Source organism: Salvelinus alpinus, chromosome 8, assembly GCF_045679555.1.
Source record: "Salvelinus alpinus chromosome 8, SLU_Salpinus.1, whole genome shotgun sequence".
Classification (NCBI taxonomy): domain Eukaryota; kingdom Metazoa; phylum Chordata; class Actinopteri; order Salmoniformes; family Salmonidae; genus Salvelinus; species Salvelinus alpinus.
The window spans coordinates 84,008,255-84,017,707 of record NC_092093.1 but is presented as its reverse complement, the minus strand read 5'-3'; the positions used below and the strand labels follow the sequence as shown (position 1 = coordinate 84,017,707).

General features: G+C 41.0%; 1 protein-coding gene across 1 annotated transcript in view; it reads left to right on the top strand.

The window, feature by feature from the left end:
- The first annotated feature begins 1,011 nt into the window (after positions 1 to 1,011).
- The window catches only part of LOC139583781 (cadherin-7-like), a 139,332-nt gene continuing 130,890 nt past the window's right edge, over positions 1,012 to 9,453 (top strand). Inside the window, exon 1 of the mRNA XM_071415229.1 lies at positions 1,012 to 1,250. The gene's annotated coding sequence lies outside the window, so the exon portion shown is untranslated. The remainder of the gene's footprint in view (positions 1,251 to 9,453) is intronic.

Sequence of the window (9,453 nt, the reverse complement as noted above, 5' to 3'; positions counted from 1 at the left end):
AATTAAGAACAATAAGCACAGAACAAGAGACACGGCCATATAAGTACCTAACACGTCCTCTTTCTCAGGTTTCTCTTTCTAAGGTTTTTGTCTTCAACGATTCTAAAAGGGGAACCATCTTGTTTTATGTAAGTATATAGAATACATATTTCTTACTAAATTCATCTCAGTTACAGTGTTGGTCTCTACTTGTACAGGTGACACTAACAATCCCTAACATGAAAAATACTCCGCTCCCTTAGTTTTACCTGGTATATGCACATGTATACAGTAGCTGGTTGATTCCTACAATCTGGTGCCTTTTGGACATCATAACAAAACACAAAAAAAGTATATATATTGAAATGTTTTTGTATTCTTTCAGAAAAAGGACATTTGTCTTTCAGAAAAACATATTGGTCAAGCTCAGGCAAATTTTTGGGGAGCAATTTCCAACCTGCATTTCCTAACAGGGTGGATATTTTGAGCTTAAGTTAGCTATAGCTCTGTGAGTGAGCTAGATAGCTAGATTAATATGATATTAACTCCTTTATCAAACATATTTTGAAATGTTGTTAATTTTCACTCATTTAGCCTAACAGGGTGGGAATTTATGAGTGGGACATACAGACTAACAATATAAAACATGGAAAAATGTATAAAACTGATTGTTTATATTTATTTAGCTATAGTAATCATGACATACGTTATTGATGAGAGAGAATTTAACTGTGCCTATAAAATAATGAAGAAAGATATCAATTGTAATTTTTTTATTCCCATATGTTTGTGTTATTAAGTTAAAGGACACGTGACCTTATATTTAAAGCCTTTTGGAATCCACATTTTACACAAATATGAAGAACAAAAAAGGCACTGCAGAGTAGGAATCTGTTGAAAACCTCTCTCCATTTGGGTAAGCAAAGGATGGGTGCCCTTGCGTCAGTACCCGGCAGAAGACACTTCGTCTCTCTCTGTCAGAGAGAGAGAGAGAGAGAGAGAGAAAATTCGTTGATTGGAGTTGTAAAGGAGTGCCTGCTCCGCATCTCTTCCGCTGTTCACCAGTGCGTTATGGTACATCTATGGTTCATCTATGCGCGACCAGGAATACGTTTGTACAACAAACTTTTAATATATAGCAGACACATCACCTGTGATAAATCGGGTTGCTGGAGAGTTAGCCTTCACGGAAAGAGCTAAACTTTTATAACTTACGACCTGCCAATACCAGGTGCATCTTATCGAATTATTGAAGTTGATCCACTGCATTGGTGAGTAAATTCGAACCGATATTTACATGCATTTCCACCAGTTTTTTGGTTGCAGCAGTTGTGTTCTTGTGAAAGATTGATTCCACTGGGACTCGAAGTTGGCTTATGGTTAATGCATGACATGATTGCTAATTCTGTAATCAGTATGCAGCGGACACAGCATTCCTGCGGCGGCTGTTCGCTGAGTTGACCAAGGTTTTTGTGGTGTATGGCGCGCATCATTTTCTAGTGCCAGACATTTTCACCACTTTTCACCACTTGACTAAGATATCTCGCTTCCTCCTTTCCTGTCCCATTTCCCTCAACACACTTGCAGGTGAGTGCTATAGATGTCAGACTGATTGCTAATGATAGGCTATGGGATGTTGTTGGTCTGTATCTTACATCAGTTCAATGTTGGTTCAATGTAGCCTGGTTATGAGTGATGCAAGTCTGTATATATCCCACTGGGCATACCAATTTCAATGTGGATAATTTGGTCATATTTGGTTGGTATATTGATCAATATTCACCCACACTCAAAAATACAGCCAAAAGATAGTTGAATTTCCAGTGTGTCATGTGTGCTTTAAACTTTCAAAATAAAGAAAGTCGCACACTCCATGTTTAAACTCCCAGGAATTTAATGGGTATTTACCAACGTTTCGGGAATCACTGTGCCTTCCTCAGGGTAATTTCATTAATACTTGAACCAGGTTATGTAGACAAACAGTGCAATTAGTGCAACCAATGACAATAGTGAGGGGTGTGTCATAATGATTAAGTTAATTCAAATGAATTAGTGAAACTGTTAAAAAATAGTATATGGCATATTAAATATATTACGTTATTGTTATCGTATAGAAACCTAATTTAATAGTGTACATCATATTAGCATCAACATACATTGTTTCATTCAATTTCACATAATAATTTCGTATTTGTTACATGTAATCTTTTGGTTCAACCTTAACGTATAATGAGCATCATCATCAAGAATATATCAATTTATAAGACTTGTTCATGAAGGATACATTTGTTCATAAGAAGGGCCTAAGATCAAAGTCAATATTCAGACCACTAGGGGTCAATGTTTTTAGATAGGATATCCAGTAAGTCTCCCTTTGTACTGTAGTAGTAGGATCTCGATGTTACCTCCTCTCCTTGGTAGAGCAACATGCTCAATGCCTGTGCATTTGAGGGAGGAGATTGAATGGTTAGCTTCAACAAAGTGAGCTTCTACTGGATAGTCAGCTATGCATTGTTTTAATTGTATTTTCATTTGTCCTACATAGGCTTTTCCACATGAACAGGTGATGAGATAGATTACTCCCTTGGTCTTGCATGAGATGATACCCCTAACAGGGATCTAAAAGCATACCCAAAAGTAAAAGACACAAAACAAACCTAAAGACCAGGAAGCATAGCCCACAGAACACATTTGAAATCCATTGGAATTTAATTCCAATGGAATTCCAATTCTCATTGACCAAAAAATCTAGGAAGTGGTAGATCTGTTCTGTGGGCTATTTCTATGCTTCTTGTTCTCAAGGTTTGTTTTGGGATCTTTTACTTTTGGTTTTGTACATCACCTTCAACAAGCTGAAAATATATTTCACAGCGGTTTAGATGGTACAATGATTCTCTACACTATAATTGTTTGTTCTGTCACATAAACTGAAATTAAACAAATTATTAGAATTTTAGCAGCCATGAAATGACTAGGCGATTTCTAGTGCATCTTTAACAGCACAGCAAAGTTCAAATGGGAATACAATGTCAGATATTTGTTTATTTATGCAGCAGATTAATGTATTATCCCTGTGCTTCATCTAATAACATAACCAAATGACCTGGATTGCAGTTGAAATTACATTAAAAGTAGGTGGTGCAAGTGATTCATGTCATTTGAGACTCCACAGAGGCGCATTCAGCAGGATTGAACATTTTGGACCATTCAGATAGGCTTTGCAACTTTCAAGAACATTTGTGACTCACCATCTGGATTCGGTCTTATGAAGCAAAATTTGAAATGGTGTTTTTTACTTTGGATAAAAGTAGAGACTCAGAGCTACAAAATGGTATATCATGCACTGCATTTGACAAACAATGGGAAATAAATTCTGCTTTGAAAGTTGATCAACTTGTAAACTCACTTTTGAGAAAATGGCCTTTGAATGTTTTGGTATCTAATGAAGAGTTCCTCTTTGTCTACACCCATTCAGCATCGTTCACAAACTCTTAAGCTTTAGCCCCAACCATCTCGTTTAGCTCTCGGAGTGCACATTTGACGCTTTGGCGATTATTTGTTTACCTATGGAAAACATGAAAACAGCCTAACCAGCGCTGCTGGCAACAATTTCATTACGCTTTTTTTGCAGACGTTTACTAGTTTCCTGAATCGGGTCACATTTGGGAATTGAACATGGCCCAGATTATTTCAGCAATTGACCCTTCGCCAAACTCCGCTCCTGTCACGCCCTGACCGTAGAGATCCTTTTATTCTATATTTGTTTGGTCAGGGTGTGACTCGGGTGGGAAAGTATGCTTTCTGGTTCTTTGTTTTTGGCCGGGTACGATTCTCAATCAGGGACAGCTGTTTATCGTTGTCTCCGATTGGGAATCAGACTTAGGCAGCCTTTTTTCCTTTTCTTATTTGTGGGTTGTTGTCCTTTGTTAGCGGCATGTATAGCCTTACAGAGCTTCATGTTCGTTTTGTTGTTTCTTGTATTTTTTGGCGACATTTAAAATAAAAGAATGTACGCTTACCACGCTGCACCTTGGTCCGGTCATTTCCTTGACGACGATCGTGACCGCTCCAGGATTTTGGCTAACCAATCGCAGCACTCCAATGGATAGCAACTGTTGTCGAATCCAACTCCTCAGGCAGCTACATTGAAGAAGTTTTGAGATGCTGTCATCATGAAATGTAAATGACGAGGGATGGAGGATGAGGAGGAGACCTGGTTGATGACTGTGACGTGATTTGGGAGCATTAACTTCTTATGGCTGAAGGGGCAGTATTGAGTAGCTTGGATGAAAGGTGCCCATTGTAAACGGCCAGCTCCTCAGTCTCAGTTGCTAATATATGCATATTATTATTAGTATTGGATAGAAAACACTCTACAGTTTCTAAAACTGTTTGAATTAAGTCTGTGAGTTCCACTTCCCGTTTGTATTTTTTCTAGGGGTGTCATATTTTCAACCAAGGGCTGATTCAAAATACAGAGAGATGTGGATGGGTTTGCACTTCCTACAGCTTCCACTAGATGTCAGCAATCAACAGAACTAAGTCTGATGACTCTAATGTGGAGGGGGGTCGAATTAGACAGAATTTAGTATCAGGTCCCATGAGGTGACCATGCATTCACCACGCGCGTTCACGTGAGAGGCAGCTGTGTTCCATCTCTCAATTGAAGTCGTTATAGTTCTCCGGTTGGAACGTTATTCAAGATGTATGTTAAGAGCTTGCTTTCAGTTTAAGCAGGCCTCTTGGGTATTTTGGTGGGTTTTCTTCTGACTGACTTGAATTGGGAAGTCAAATGATATCTGGTCATTCACGTGTATTCCATTCTACGCTGGTGAATGAACTGACTTTTGAGTGTTTTCAAGCTGTCATTCAATTATATTATAGTATTTTGTGGCGAAGCCTGCTCAGCTCTCAACTAGATATCGAATCAAACTGTCACACGCGCCGAATACAACACTACAACCTTACCATGAAATGCTTACTTACAAGCCCTTAACCAACAATTCAGTTCAAGAAAGAGTTAAGAAAATATTTACCAAATAAACTAAAGTAAAAAATAATAAGAAGTAACACAATAAAATAACAAAAACGAGTCTATATACAGGTGTTACTGGTACAGAGTCAATGTGTGGGGGTACAGGTTAGTCGAGGTAATTTGTAAATGTAGGTAGGGGTAAAGTGACTATGCATATATAATAAACAGCGAGTAGCAGCAGTGTGAAAACAAATGGGGGGGTGTCAATGTAAATAGTCCGGGTGGCTATTTGATTAATTGTTCAGCAGTCTTGTGGCTTGGGGGTAGAAGCAGTTAAGGAGCCTTCTGGTCCTAGACTTGGCACTCGGGTACCACTTGCTGTGCGGTAGCAGAGATAAATGTCTGTGAATTGAGTGACTGGAGTAGTCTAAGACAATTTTGGGGGTTTTCCTCTGACACCGCCTAGTGTATAGGTCCTGGATGGGAGGAAGCTTGGCCCCGGTGATGTACTGGGCCGTACGCACTACACTCTGTATCGCCTTGCGGTCAGATGCCGAGCAATTGCCACACCAGGCGGTGATGCAACTGGTCAGGATGCTCTCAATGGTGCAGCTGTAGAACTTTTTGAGAATCTGGGGACCCATGCCAAATCTTTTCAGTCTCATGAGGGGGAAAGGTGGTGTCGTGCTCTCTTCACAACTGTCTTGGTGTGTTTGGACCATGATAGTTTGTTGGTGATGTCGACATCAAGGAACTTGAAACTCTCGACCCACTCCAGTACAGCCCCATCGATGTTAATGGGGACCTGTTCGGTGCGCCTTTTCCTGTAGTCCAGGATCAGCTCCTTTGTCTTGCTCACATTGAGGGAAAGGTTGTTGTCCTGGCACCACACTGCCAGGTCTCTGACCTCCTCCCTATAGGCTGTTTCATCGTTGTCGGTAATCAGGCATACTACTGTTGTGTCATCAGCAAACTTAATGTCGGTGTTGTGTTTGACCACACAGTCGTGGGTGAACAGGGAGTACAGGGGGCTGAAGAAATTTGGCTTGGCACCTAAAACCCCCACATACTTTTACAGATGCACAATTGAGAGCATCCTGTCGGGCTGTATCACTGCCTGGTACGGCAATTGAACCGCCCACAATCGCAAGGCTCTCCAGAGGGGGGTGCGGTCTGCACAACGCATCACTGGGGGCAAACTTCCCGCTCTCCAGGACAGCAACAGCACCCGATGTCACTGGAAGGCCAAAAAGATCATCAAGGACAACAACCACTCGAGCCACTGCCTGTTCACCCATCTACCATCCAGAAGGTGAGGTCAGTACAGGTGCATCAAAGCTGGGGCCGAGAGACTGTTAAACAGCCATCACTAACACAGAGAGTCTGCTGCCTACATACAGACTTGAAATCATTGGCCACTTTAATGTACATACTCTTATTTCATTCCTTTACTTAGATTTTTGTGTATTAGGTAGTTGTTGTGGAATTGTTAGATTACATGTTAGATATTGCTGAACTGTCGGAACTAGATGCACAAGCATTTCGCTACACTCACAATAACATCTTCTAACCATGTGTATGTGACCAATACAATTTGATTTGATTTGATTTTGACTAAACACGCACCCCTGAGGGGCCCCAGTGTTGAGGATCAACGTGGCAGACGTGTTGTTGCCTACCCTTCCCACCTGGAGTCGGCACGTCAGGAAGTCCAGGATCCAGTTGCAGAGGCAGATGTTTAGTCCCAGGGTCCTTAGCTTAGTGATGAGCTTTGTGGGCAATATGGTGTTGAACACTGAGCTGTAGTCAATGAACAGCATTCTCACATAGGTGTTCCTTTTGTCCAGGTGGGAGAGGGCAGCGTGGAGTGCGATTAAGATTGTGTCATCTCTGGATCTGTTGGGGCAGTATGCGAATTGGAGTGGGTCTAGGTTATCCGGGATGATGCTATTGATGTGAGCCATGACCAGCCTTTCATAGCACTTTATGGCTACCGACGTGAGTGCTACAGGGCGGTTATCATTTAGGCAGGTTACCTTCACTTCCTTGGGCACAGGGACTATGGTGGTCTGCTTGAAACATGTAGGTATTACAGACTCGGTCAGTGAGAGGTTGAAAATGTTTGTGATGACACTTGCTAGTTGGTGCGTGCATGCGTTGAGTACACATCCTGGTAATCCATCTGGCCCAGTTGCTTTGTGAATGTTGACCTTGCTCACATCGGCTACCAAGAGCATTATCACACAGTCGTACAGAACAGCTGGTGCTCTCATGCATGCCTCAGTGTTGCTTGCCTCGAAGCGAGCATAAAAGGCACTTAGCCTGTCTGGTAGGCTCATGTCACTGGGCAGCTTGCGCCTGGGTTTCCCTTTGTAGTCTGTAATAACTTTCAAGCTCTGCCACATCCAACAAGCGTAAGAGCCGGTGTAGTAGGACTGAATCTTAGTCCTGTATTAACGCTTTGCTTGTTTGATGGTTTGTCTGAGGGCGTAGCAGGATTTCTGATAAGCGTTCAGATTAGTGTCCCCCTCCTTGAAAGCGGCAGCTCTAGTCTTTAGCTTGATGCGGATGTTGCCTGTAATTCATGGCTTCTGGTTGGGATATGTACGTATGGTCACTGTGGGGACGACGTCGCCGATGCACTTATTGATGAAGCCGATGACTGAGGTGGTATACTCCTCAATGCCATTGGATGAATCGCGGAACATATTCCAGTCTGTGCTAGCAAAACAGTCCTGTAGCGTAGCATTCGCGTCATCTGACCACTTCTGTATTGACTGAGTCACTGGTACTCCTGCTTTAGTTTTTGCTTGGAAACAGGAACCAGGAGGACAGAATTATGGTCCGATTTTCTAAATAGAGGGAGAGCTATGTATGTGTCTCTGTGTGTTTACTGAAGGTGGTCTAGAGTTTATTTTCCTTCTGGTTGCACATGTGACATGCTAGTCGAAATGACGTGAAACGGATTTAAGTTTGCCTGCATTAAAGTCCCCAGGCCATTAGGAGCGCCACTTTTGGATGAGCATTTTCTTGTTTGCTTATGGCCTTCTACAGCTGGTTGAGTGTGGCCTTAGTATCAGCATCGGTTTGTGGTGGTAAATAGATGGCTACGAATAATATAGATGAGATCTCTCTTGGTAGATAGTGTGGTCTACAGCTTATAGCTGAGGTACTCTACCTCAGGCGAGCAATACCTCAAGACTCTTTAATATTAATATTAATATATTATATATTAATATTTAATATTAGACATCGCACACCAGCTGTTATTGACAAATAGAAACACACCCCGCCCCTCGTCTTACCAGACGTAACTTCTCTGTCCTGCTGATGCATGGAAAATCTTGATAGCTCTATATTATCCATGTCGTTGTTAAGCCACGAATAGGTGAAACTTAAGTTATTACAGCTTTTATTGTCCCGTTGATAGGATAGTCTTGATGATATATCATCCATCCAATGATTGCACGTTGGCCAATAGAACGTATGGTAATGGAGGTTTACTCACTCGCCTATGAATTCTCACAAGGTAGCCCAACCTCCGCTCCCTTTTTATCTTTTCTTCACGCAAATGACTGGGATTTTGGCCCTTTCCCGAGAAAGTAGTATATCCTTCGCGTCAGACTAAAGTGATGAAGTCACAGTCACAGTATGGTTCTTAGTTAAAACTTCTACTTGGTACTCATCCCGGATCCGGGAGCATCCTCATCAGTAAAAAAGCTGACTAGCATAGCCTAGCATAGCGCCACAAGTAAATACTAGCATCTAAATATCATGAAATCACAAGTCCAAGACACCAGATGAAAGATACACATCTTGTGAATCCAGCCATCATTTCAGATTTTTAAAATGTTTTACAGCGAAAACACAATATGTATTTCTATTAGCTAACCACGATATCAAAAGACCCAACCGCATATTTTCAATTTTTTTTTACTGCATAGGTAGCTATCACAAATTCGACCAGATAAAGATATAAATAGTCACTAACCAAGAAACAACTTCATCAGATGACAGTCTTATAACAGATTTATTGTATAGCATATGTTTTGTTCGGAAAATGTGCATATTTCAGGTATAAATCATAGTTTTACATTGCAGCCACCATCACAAGTCTCACCAAAGCAGCTAGAATAACTACAGAAACCAACGTGAAATACCTAAATACTCATCATAAAACATTTATGAAAAATACACGGTGTACAGCAAATGAAAGACAAACATCTTGTGAATCCAGCCAATATTTCCGATTTTTTAAGTGTTTTACAGCGAAAACACAATATAGCATTATATTAGCTTACTACAATAGCCTACCACACAACCGCATTCATTCAATGCACGTTAGCGATAGCGAATAAACCAGCAAAAGATATAAATTTTTTCACTAACCTTCTCAAACTTCATCAGATGACAGTCCTAAAACATCATATTACACAATACATATATGGTTTGTTCGAAAATGTGCATATTTAGCGGTACAATTCGTGGTTGAACAATGT